Genomic DNA, 12,530 nt, shown 5'->3' on the forward strand with positions numbered 1-12,530 from the left:
AAGTCCCTGAATTGGCAGCGTTGCTCTGTGGTGCCGCTCACGTTCAAGCAAATGAAAACCTATTTCTTCAAAACGCTTTTCCTGCATTTTCTCTTTAACCCGCAAACTCTCCCACGTTCTGCGTGCAGTCGAATTCTTTGTCAAGTAATCTGAGGTATCTATTTGTAAACAAAGTCTGACACTGAATACTGACCACCACTGCATAAGGGCCATACTGTGAATAGAGGCCCCTCTCTTAACACAGATTCCATTCTGAAGATGTCTTTGTTAGTGTACAGGATACTTTAGTGAAAATCTGGACGGTGCTGTTCCTCTCCTTCACCCCGCACCACCCCTTGGCTCGACCCATCTTTGTTTCATTACATATTTCATTTACATTTGCCCCTCGTCTTGTTCATTGATACTTCCTCTCCTCCTCTTTACTTCTTTCTCTAAGTATGTGGTAAACCTGCTTTTAATTTTCTCAATTTTAATTGCTTTTCTCTGTAAATATAATACTTTGGTCAGTTTTCAACTTAATTCCTTACTTTGGATTCCTTGCAACAAAGCCACCTCATCGACAGAATATATTTCCATACGGGACAAAGCTTGCTCAGGGGGAGGGAGGAATTCTGTTCAGTAAAAGGCGTAATTCTGACAAAATTGTATCGAGAACAATCTTTGAGACACTGCCCTGTGTCACAGGAGGGGAACACTGTGAACATTCACCCCTGGGAACTAAATACCCGAGATAATATTACTGTGCGGACTTCAGGCCTTGAACTCTTCAGTGCCATTAATGTAAAGGTGTCCTTAATATATGCTGAATTGGTAAAGAGGCTGTAAGGTGTCTGCAAGTGCCTTCAAAAGCTGCTTGCACACCAATTTGTTCAGAGAGCTTTGCCTCCATCTATCGCTTCAAGCTGCACTCTCTCACATAGTATGCAGGCAGTTGAATCCTTTATAAATTATTCTGAGTTGTTGATTGATAAACAAAAACTGACAGTGAACACAGATCACACACGGAACAGAGACTCCACTCAGAACACAGACTCCACTCTGAACACAGACCAAAGTCGGTACACAGGCCCATCTCTGAACACAGGCTCAACTCGGAACACAGACCCCACTCTGAACACAGACCTCACTCTGAACACAGACCGAACTCTGAACACAGACCCCACTCTGAACACAGGCACCACTCTGAACAAAGACACCACTCTGAACACAGACACCACTCTCATCACAGACACCACTCTGAACACAGACCTCACTCTGAACACAGACCGAACTCTGAACACAGACCCCACTCTGAACACAGGCGCCACTCTGAACAAAGACACCACTCTGAACACAGGCACCACTCTGAACAAAGACACCACTCTGAACAAAGACACCACTCTGAACAAAGACCCCACTCTGAACACAGACACCACTCTGAACACAGACACCACTCTGAACACAGACCGAACTCTGAACACAGACCGAACTCTGAACACAGACCTCACTCTGAACACAGACCGAACTCTGAACACAGACCCCACTCTGAACACAGACACCACTCTGAACACAGACCTCACTCTGAACACAGACCGAACTCTGAACACAGACCCCACTCTGAACACAGGCACCACTCTGAACACAGACACCACTCTGAACACAGACACCACTCTGAACACAGACCTCACTCTGAACACAGACCGAACTCTGAACACAGACCCCACTCTGAACACAGACACCACTCTGAACACAGACCTCACTCTGAACACAGACCGAACTCTGAACACAGACCCCACTCTGAACACAGGCACCACTCTGAACAAAGACACCACTCTGAACAAAGACACCACTCTGAACACAGGCCCCACTGTTAATATGGACCACACTCTGAACACATACACCCCACTGTGAACACAGACCACACTGTGAACACAGACCCCACTGTGAACACAGACACAACTCTGAAGAAAGACAGCTCTCTGAACACAGACCCCACTCTGAACACAGACCCCACTCTGAACACAGTCACCACTCTGAACACAGACCCCACTCTGAACGCAGGCACCACTCTGAACACAGACCTCACTCTGAACACAAATCCCACTCTGAACACAGACCCAACTCTGCACACAAACCCGACTCTGAACACTAACCCCACTCTGAACACATTCACCCCACTCTGGGGCCTGTGTTCAGAGTGGGGCCTGTGTTCAGAGTGGGGTCTGTGCACAGACCCCACTCTGAACACAGGCCCCACTCTGAACACAGACACCACTCTGAACACTAGCCCCACTGTTAACATGGACCCCACTCTGAACACATACACCCCACTGTGAACACAGACCACACTGTGAACACAGACCCCACTCTGAATACAGTCCCCACTCTGAACACAGACCCCACTCTGAAAAAAGATACAACTCTAAACAAAGAACACGCTGCACAAAGACCCCACTTTGAACACAAACCCCACTCCGGACACAGACCCCACTCTGAAGATTCCCGTTTTAATGTTGACGGAACTTTATTGTACATCTGGACGATGCTGTACCTCTCTCCTCACTTCTCCTTCACCCCCGTGGCTCCACCCAACTTTGGAACATTATGTATGTCAATTAAATTCCCCCTCCTCTTCATTCCGAATTCTCCTCTCCTCCACTTTCGTTATTTCTTCAAATCTTCTTTAAATCTGCTTTTTATTTTCTCCATTTCACCAGCCTGACTCAGTAATTGAAACTGTTTGGTCCTTTTCCAACTGAATTGCTTACATTGCATACCAAGGAACAAAGCCACCTCGTCAACAGAATACGTTTTCGTAAGGGACACAGTTTTCTCAGGGGCAACGGAGATATCTGTGTTGTTGAATTTCGAATTCAACCAATATTCTGTCCGAAACAAACTGTGAGGCAGGACCTTGTGTCACATGAGGAGAAACACTCTTAGCATTCAACCCTGAGACTTAAAGATCTCAGGTCAAATTGCTATTTGGAGTCCAGAGCCTAACATGTTTCGTGCCAGTAATGAAAGATGTCCTTATTAGTCCCGGAAATGGTAAAGTTGCTCTCAGGTGCCACTCAAGTGCCTTCAAAAAAACGGTTCAAACCATTTTTCTTCCAAGGTATTTCCCCATCTATCTCTTTCAGCCGCACTCTCTTTCTCTCTCTCTCTCTCTCTCTCACCTTCTGTACGCAGTTGAATTCTTTGTTTCGCAATCTGAGATATCTATTTACAGACAAAGCCTGACACTGAACACAGACCCCACTCTGAACACAATCCCCGCAAAAACAGAGACACCACTCTGAACACTGCCCCTACTCTGAACACTGCCCCCCTCTGAACACTGCCCCCACTCTGAACACTGCCCCCGCTCTGAACACTGCCCCCACTATGGACTCGGAACCCACTCTGGACACGGACCCCACTCTGGGCACGAACCCCACACTGAACACGGACGCCACTATGAACACGGACACCACTCTGCGCATGGAGCCCAATCTGAACACATATGCCACAGTGAACGCAGTCCCCACTCTGAACATAGAAATACTCTGGCATAGAACCCATTCTGAGACAGAACCCACTCTGACACAGAACACACACTGAAAACAGACCCACGCTGACACAGAACCCACTCTGAACAAAGACCCCACTCTGACACAGAACAAACTCTGAGACATAACCAACTATGAGACAGACCCCACTCTGACCCAGAACACACTCAGAGACATAACCCACTCTTAGGCAGAACTCACTCTGACACAGAACACACTCTGAGACAGAAGCCACTCTGACACAGAAGCCACTCTGAAAACAGACCCACTCTGACACAGAACACAGTCTGAGACATAATCCACTCTGAGACATAATCCACTCTGAGACAGAACCCACTTTGACACAGAACCCACTCTGACATCGAACACACTCTGAAAACAGACCCACTCTGAGACAGAAGCCACTCTGACACAGGTGCCACTATGAACAAAGACCCCACTCTGAAGATTCCTGTGTTAGTGTGGACAGAGCTTTATTGCACATCTGGACGATGCTGTTCCTCTCTCCTCACTTCTCCGTTACCCCCGTGGCTCCACCCACCTTTCGAACATTAAATATTTCTTTGACATTCTCCTCTCCTTTTCATTCCCGAATTCTCCTCTCCTCCACTTTAGTTCTTTCAGTAAATCTTTTTAAATCTGCTTTTCATTTCCCCCATTTTACCAGCCTGACCCAGTAAATGAAATATTTTGGTCATTTTCCAAATGAATTGATTACTTTGCATACAAAGGAACAAAGTCACCTCATCAACAGAATGAGTTTTCATAAGGGACACAGATTGCTCAGGGGCAACGGAGGTATCTGTTTTGTTGAAGTTTGAATTCAACCAATATTCTGTCCAAAACAAACTGTGAGACAAGACTTTGTGTCACATGAGGAGAAACATTCCGAACACTCACCCATGAGATCTACAGATCTCAGGTAGGATTGTTATGTTTTGCTCACACCCGAACATATTTCGTGCCAGTAATGAAAGACATCCTCAATAGTCCCTGAACTGATAAAGTTGTTCTAAGGTGCCATTCAAGTGCCGTCAAAAACCTATTTAAAACCTGTTTCTTAAATGTTATTTTCTCCACCTATCGCCTTACCCCGCACTGTCTCTCCCTCACACTCTGCGCGCTGTTGAATTCTTGGCATAGTAATCTCCGATATCTATTTAAAAACAAAGCCTGACACTGAACAGTGTCCCCACTCTGAAAAATGTCCCCACTCTGTGAACACAGAGCCCACAGGAAGCGGGGTGGTCGGCGGTGTTATCAATGTAGCTGTGAGAGCCGGTATGTTTAAAAGTCCCTGAATTTGCAGCGTTGCTCTGTGGTGCCGATCATGTGGACGCAAAAGAAAACCCATTTCTTCAAAAGGCTTTTCCTCCATTTTCTCTTTAACCCGCACTCTCTCACACAATCTGCGTGCATTCGAATTCTTTGTAAAGTGATCTGAGGTCTCTATTTGCAAACAAAGCCTGACACTGAATACCAACCACCACTGCATAAGGACCAGACTCTGAACACAGACCACTCACTGAACACAGACCCCAATCTGAATACAGGCTCCACTCTGAGCACAGACCCCACTCTCGACACGGACCCGACTCAGAGCACAGACACCATTCTGAAGATGTCTTTGTTCGTGTACAGGAAACTTTATTGTACATCTGGACGATGCTGTTCCTCTCCCCTCACTTCTCCTTCACCCCCCATGGCTTCACATACTATTGTAACATTCCATATTTCATTTACATTTCCCCTCATCTCCGTCATCGAATCTTCCTCTCCTCCACTTCATTTCTTTCTCTAAGTATGCTGTAAATCTGCTTTTTATTTTTACCATTTTAGTTTCTGTTCTCCATAAATATAAGACTTTGGTCAGTTTTTAACTTAATTCCTTATTTTGGATTCCGAGCATCAAAGCCACTTCATCGACAGAATATATTTTCATAAGGGACAGAAAGTAATGAGGGTGAAGGAAGAATCATGTTTTGTTGAAGGCGCAATTCTCACAAAATTGTATCCAGAACAAACAATGAGACACCGCCCTTTGTCACATGAGGGGAACACTATGAACATTCACCCCCGGGACCTCAATACCTGAGATAAAAGTAAAGTGCAGAGTTAAAATATTTAGTGCCGTTAATGTAAAGATGCCCTTAATAAGTCCTTAATTGGTAAAGAGTCTGTAAGTCCTGTATTGGTTCAGAGACCACACTCTGAACACAGGCCCCACTCCGAAAATTTCTATGTGAGTGTTGACGGAGCTTTATTGTACATCTGTTCGGTGCTGTTCCTCTCTCCTCACATCTCCTTCACCACCGTGGCTCAACTCACCTTTAATACATTACTTATGTCATTTACATTCCCCCTTCCTCTTCATTGCCCAAAACTCCTCTTCTCCACTTTAGTTCTTTCTGCAAATCATCTTTAAATCGACATTTTTATTTTTCCCATTTTACTTGCCTGACTCAGTATCTAAAATATTTTGTTCATTTTCCCCACTCTGGACACAGACCCCACTCTGGACACAGACCTCACTCTGCACACAGACCCCACTGTGAAAATTCTTGTGTTAGTGTTGATGTCGCTTTATTGTACATCTGGAAAATGCTGTTCTTCTCTCCTCTCTTCTCCTTCAACCCCCGTGCTTCACCCACCTTTGCTACACTACTTATGTCATTTACATTCACCCCTCCTCTTCATTCGGACATCTCCTCTCCTCCACTTTTGATCTTTCTGCAAATCTTCTTTAAATCTGCGTTTTATTTTTCCCATTTTACCTGCCTGACTCAGTAACTGAAACATATTGGTCATTCTCCAACTGCATTCATTACTTTGCATACCAAGGAACAACGCCACGTCATCGACAGAGTATATTTTCATCGTGGACACAGACTGCTCAGGGGGAACGGAGCTATCTGTTTTGCTGAATTTCGAATTCAACCAATATTCTGTCCGAAACAAACTGTGAGGCAGGACCTTGTGTCACATGAGGAGAAACACTCTGAACATTCACCACTGAGACTTAACGATCTCAGGTCAAATTGCTATTTGTTGTTCAGAGCCTAACATATTTCATGCCAGTAATGAAAGATTTCCTTATTAGTCCCGGAACTGGTAAAGTTGCTCTGAGTGGCCAATCAAGAGCCGTCAAAAACTGTTCAAAACCTTTTTTCTTCCAAGGTGTTTCCTCCATCTTTCTCTTTAACCCGCACTCTCTCTCTCTCTCTCTCACCTTCTGCACGCATTTGAATTCTTTGTAAAGCAATCTGAGAGATCTATTCACAAGCAAAACCTGACACTGTACACAGTCCCCACTCTGAACACAGACCTACTCTGACATAGAACCCACTCTGAGACAGAACACACACTGAGACAGACCCCGCTCTGACACAGATCCCACTCTGAGACATAACCCACTCTGAGACAGACCCCACTCTGACACAGAACCCACTCTGACACAGAACCCACTCTGTGACATAACCCACCATGATACTGAAACCACTCCGTCACAGAACACACTCTGAAAACAGACCCACTCCGACACAGAACCCACTCTAGCATCGAACCCACTCTGAAAACAGACCCACTCTGACACAGAACCCACTCTAGCATCGAACCCACTCTGAAAACAGACCCACTCTGACACAGAACCCAATCTGACACAGAACCCACTCTGAACAGAGACCCCACTCTGAACACAGTCCCCACTCTGAACACAGACCCCACTCTGAACAAAGACCCCACTCTGAACACAGAGCCCACTCTGAACACAGACCCCACTCTGAACAAAGACCCCACTCTGAACACAGAGCCCACTCTGAAAAAAGACCCGACTCTGAAGATTCCTGTGTTAGTGTGGACAGAGCTTTATTGTACATCTGGACGATGCTGTTCCTCTCTCCTCACTTCTCCGTTACCCCCGTGGCTCCACCCACCTTTCGAACATTAAATATTTCGTTGACATTCTCCTCTCCTTTTCATCCCCGAATTCTCCTCTCCTCCACTTTAGTTCTTTCTGTAAATCTTTTTAAATCTGCTTTTCATTTCCCCCATTTTACCAGCCTGACCCAGTAAATGAAATATTTTGGTCATTTTCCAAATGAATTGATTACTTTGCATACAAAGGAACAAAGTCACCTCATCAACAGAATGAGTTTTCATAAGGGACACAGATTGCTCAGGGGCAACGGAGGTATCTGTTTTGTTGAAGTTTGAATTCAACCAATATTCTGTCCAAAACAAACTGTGAGACGAGACTTTGTGTCACATGAGGAGAAACATTCCGAACACTCACCCATGAGACCTACAGATCTCAGGTAGAATTGTTATGTTTTGCTCACACCCGAACATATTTCGTGCCAGTAATGAAAGACATCCTCAATAGTCCCTGAACTGATAAAGTTGTTCTAAGGTGCCATTCAAGTGCCGTCAAAAACCTATTTAAAACCTGTTTCTTCAATGTTATTTTCTCCACCTATCGCCTTACCCCGCACTGTCTCTCCCTCACACTCTGCGCGCTGTTGAATTCTTGGCATAGTAATCTCCGATATCTATTTAAAAACAAAGCCTGACACTGAACAGTGTCCCCACTCTGAAAAATGTCCCCACTCTGTGAACACAGAGCCCACAGGAAGCGGGGTGGTCGGCGGTGTTATCAATGTAGCTGTGAGAGCCGGTATTTTTAAAAGTCCCTGAATTTGCAGCGTTGCTCTGTGGTGCCGATCATGTGGACGCAAAAGAAAACCTATTTCTTCAAAAGGCTTTTCCTCCATTTTCTCTTTCAGCCGCAGTCTCTCACACATTCTGCGTGCATTCGAATTCTTTGTAAAGTGATCTGAGGTCTCTATTTGCAAACAAAGCCTGACACTGAATACCAACCACCACTGCATAAGGACCAGACTCTGAACACAGACCACTCACTGAACACAGACCCCAATCTGAATACAGGCTCCACTCTGAGCACAGACCCCACTCTCGACACGGACCCGACTCAGAGCACAGACACCATTCTGAAGATGTCTTTGTTCGTGTACAGGAAACTTTATTGTACATCTGGACGATGCTGTTCCTCTCCCCTCACTTCTCCTTCACCCCCCATGGCTTCACACACTATTGTAACATGACATATTTCATTTACATTTCCCCTCATCTCCGTCATCGAATCTTCCTCTCCTCCACTTCATTTCTTTCTCTAAGTATGCTGTAAATCTGCTTTTTATTTTTACCATTTTAGTTTCTGTTCTCCATAAATATAAGACTTTGGTCAGTTTTTAACTTAATTCCTTATTTTGGATTCCGAGCATCAAAGCCACTTCATCGACAGAATATATTTTCATAAGGGACAGAAAGTAATGAGGGTGAAGGAAGAATTATGTTTTGTTGAAGGCGCAATTCTCACAAAATTGTATCCAGAACAAACAATGAGACACCGCCCTTTGTCACATGAGGGGAACACTATGAACATTCACCCCCGGGACCTCAATACCTGAGATAAAAGTAAAGTGCAGAGTTAAAATATTTAGTGCCGTTAATGTAAAGATGCCCTTAATAAGTCCTTAATTGGTAAAGAGTCTGTAAGTCCTGTATTGGTTCAGAGACCACACTCTGAACACAGGCCCCACTCCGAAAATTTCTATGTGAGTGTTGACGGAGCTTTATTGTACATCTGTTCGGTGCTGTTCCTCTCTCCTCACATCTCCTTCACCACCGTGGCTCAACTCACCTTTAATACATTACTTATGTCATTTACATTCCCCCTTCCTCTTCATTGCCCAAAACTCCTCTTCTCCACTTTAGTTCTTTCTGCAAATCATCTTTAAATCGACATTTTTATTTTTCCCATTTTACTTGCCTGACTCAGTATCTAAAATATTTTGTTCATTTTCCCCACTCTGGACACAGACCCCACTCTGGACACAGACCTCACTCTGCACACAGACCCCACTGTGAAAATTCTTGTGTTAGTGTTGATGTCGCTTTATTGTACATCTGGAAAATGCTGTTCTTCTCTCCTCTCTTCTCCTTCAACCCCCGTGCTTCACCCACCTTTGCTACACTACTTATGTCATTTACATTCACCCCTCCTCTTCATTCCGACATCTCCTCTCCTCCACTTTTGTTCTTTCTGCAAATCTTCTTTAAATCTGCGTTTTATTTTTCCCATTTTACCTGCCTGACTCAGTAACTGAAACATATTGGTCATTCTCCAACTGCATTCATTACTTTGCATACCAAGGAACAACGCCACGTCATCGACAGAGTATATTTTCATCGTGGACACAGACTGCTCAGGGGGAACGGAGCTATCTGTTTTGCTGAATTTCGAATTCAACCAATATTCTGTCCGAAACAAACTGTGAGGCAGGACCTTGTGTCACATGAGGAGAAACACTCTGAACATTCACCACTGAGACTTAACGATCTCAGGTCAAATTGCTATTTGTTGTTCAGAGTCTAACATATTTCATGCCAGTAATGAAAGATTTCCTTATTAGTCCCGGAACTGGTAAATTTGCTCTGAGTGGCCAATCAAGAGCCGTCAAAAACTGTTCAAAACCTTTTTTCTTCCAAGGTGTTTCCTCCATCTTTCTCTTTAACCCGCACTCTCTCTCTCTCTCTCACCTTCTGCACGCATTTGAATTCATTGTAAAGCAATCTGAGAGATCTATTCACAAGCAAAACCTGACACTGTACACAGTCCCCACTCTGAACACAGACCTACTCTGACATAGAACCCACTCTGAGACAGAACACACACTGAGACAGACCCCGCTCTGACACAGATCCCACTCTGAGACATAACCCACTCTGAGACAGACCCCACTCTGACACAGAACCCACTGTGACACAGAACCCACTCTGAGACATAACCCACCATGATACTGAAACCACTCCGTCACAGAACACACTCTGAAAACAGACCCACTCCGACACAGAACCCACTCTAGCATCGAACCCACTCTGAAAACAGACCCACTCTGACACAGAACCCAATCTGACACAGAACCCACTCTGACACAGAACCCACTCTGACATAGAACCCACTCTGAACAGAGACCCCACTCTGAACACAGTCCCCACTCTGAACACAGACCCCACTCTGAACAAAGACCCCACTCTGAACACAGACCCCACTCTGAACGCAGACTCCACTCTGAACAAAGACCCCACTCTGAACACAGAGCCCACTCTGGACACAGACCCCACTCTGGACACAGACCCCACTCTGGACACAGACCACACTCTGCACACAGACCCCACTGTGAAAATTCTTGTGTTAGTGTTGATGTCGCTTTATTGTACATCTGGAAAATGCTGTTCTTCTCTCCTCTCTTCTCCTTCAACCCCCGTGCTTCACCCACCTTTGCTACACTACTTATGTCATTTACATTCACCCCTCCTCTTCATTCCGACATCTCCTCTCCTCCACTTTTGTTCTTTCTGCAAATCTTCTTTAAATCTGCGTTTTATTTTTCCCATTTTACCTGCCTGACTCAGTAACTGAAACATATTGGTCATTCTCCAACTGCATTCATTACTTTGCATACCAAGGAACAACGCCACGTCATCGACAGAGTATATTTTCATCGTGGACACAGACTGCTCAGGGGGAACGGAGCTATCTGTTTTGCTGAATTTCGAATTCAACCAATATTCTGTCCGAAACAAACTGTGAGGCAGGACCTTGTGTCACATGAGGAGAAACACTCTGAACATTCACCACTGAGACTTAACGATCTCAGGTCAAATTGCTATTTGTTGTTCAGAGTCTAACATATTTCATGCCAGTAATGAAAGATTTCCTTATTAGTCCCGGAACTGGTAAAGTTGCTCTGAGTGGCCAATCAAGAGCCGTCAAAAACTGTTCAAAACCTTTTTTCTTCCAAGGTGTTTCCTCCATCTTTCTCTTTAACCCGCACTCTCTCTCTCTCTCTCACCTTCTGCACGCATTTGAATTCATTGTAAAGCAATCTGAGAGATCTATTCACAAGCAAAACCTGACACTGTACACAGTCCCCATTCTGAACACAGACCTACTCTGACATAGAACCCACTCTGAGACAGAACACACACTGAGACAGACCCCGCTCTGACACAGATCCCACTCTGAGACATAACCCACTCTGAGACAGACCCCACTCTGACACAGAACCCACTGTGACACAGAACCCACTCTGAGACATAACCCACCATGATACTGAAACCACTCCGTCACAGAACACACTCTGAAAACAGACCCACTCCGACACAGAACCCACTCTAGCATCGAACCCACTCTGAAAACAGACCCACTCTGACACAGAACCCAATCTGACACAGAACCCACTCTGACACAGAACCCACTCTGACATAGAACCCACTCTGAACAGAGACCCCACTCTGAACACAGTCCCCACTCTGAACACAGACCCCACTCTGAACAAAGACCCCACTCTGAACACAGACCCCACTCTGAACGCAGACTCCACTCTGAACAAAGACCCCACTCTGAACACAGAGCCCACTCTGGACACAGACCCCACTCTGGACACAGACCCCACTCTGGACACAGACCCCACTGTGAAAATTCTTGTGTTAGTGTTGATGTCGCTTTATTGTACATCTGGAAAATGCTGTTCTTCTCTCCTCTCTTCTCCTTCAACCCCCGTGCTTCACCCACCTTTGCTACACTACTTATGTCATTTACATTCACCCCTCCTCTTCATTCCGACATCTCCTCTCCTCCACTTTTGTTCTTTCTGCAAATCTTCTTTAAATCTGCGTTTTATTTTTCCCATTTTACCTGCCTGACTCAGTAACTGAAACATATTGGTCATTCTCCAACTGCATTCATTACTTTGCATACCAAGGAACAACGCCACGTCATCGACAGAGTATATTTTCATCGTGGACACAGACTGCTCAGGGGGAACGGAGCTATCTGTTTTGCTGAATTTCGAATTCAACCAATATTCTGTCCGAAACAAACTGTGAGGCAGGACCTTGTGTCACATGAGGAGAAAC

The 12,530-nt window shown here is 45.1% G+C and overlaps 1 long non-coding RNA gene across 2 annotated transcripts in view; it reads left to right on the forward strand.

The window, feature by feature from the left end:
• LOC137315164 (uncharacterized) overlaps positions 1-12,530 on the forward strand; it is a 75,313-nt gene that overhangs the window by 31,607 nt on the left and 31,176 nt on the right. The gene's annotated exons all lie outside the window — the stretch shown is intronic.

Source organism: Heptranchias perlo, unplaced genomic scaffold (assembly GCF_035084215.1).
Source record: "Heptranchias perlo isolate sHepPer1 unplaced genomic scaffold, sHepPer1.hap1 HAP1_SCAFFOLD_54, whole genome shotgun sequence".
Taxonomy (NCBI): Eukaryota; Metazoa; Chordata; class Chondrichthyes; order Hexanchiformes; family Hexanchidae; genus Heptranchias; species Heptranchias perlo.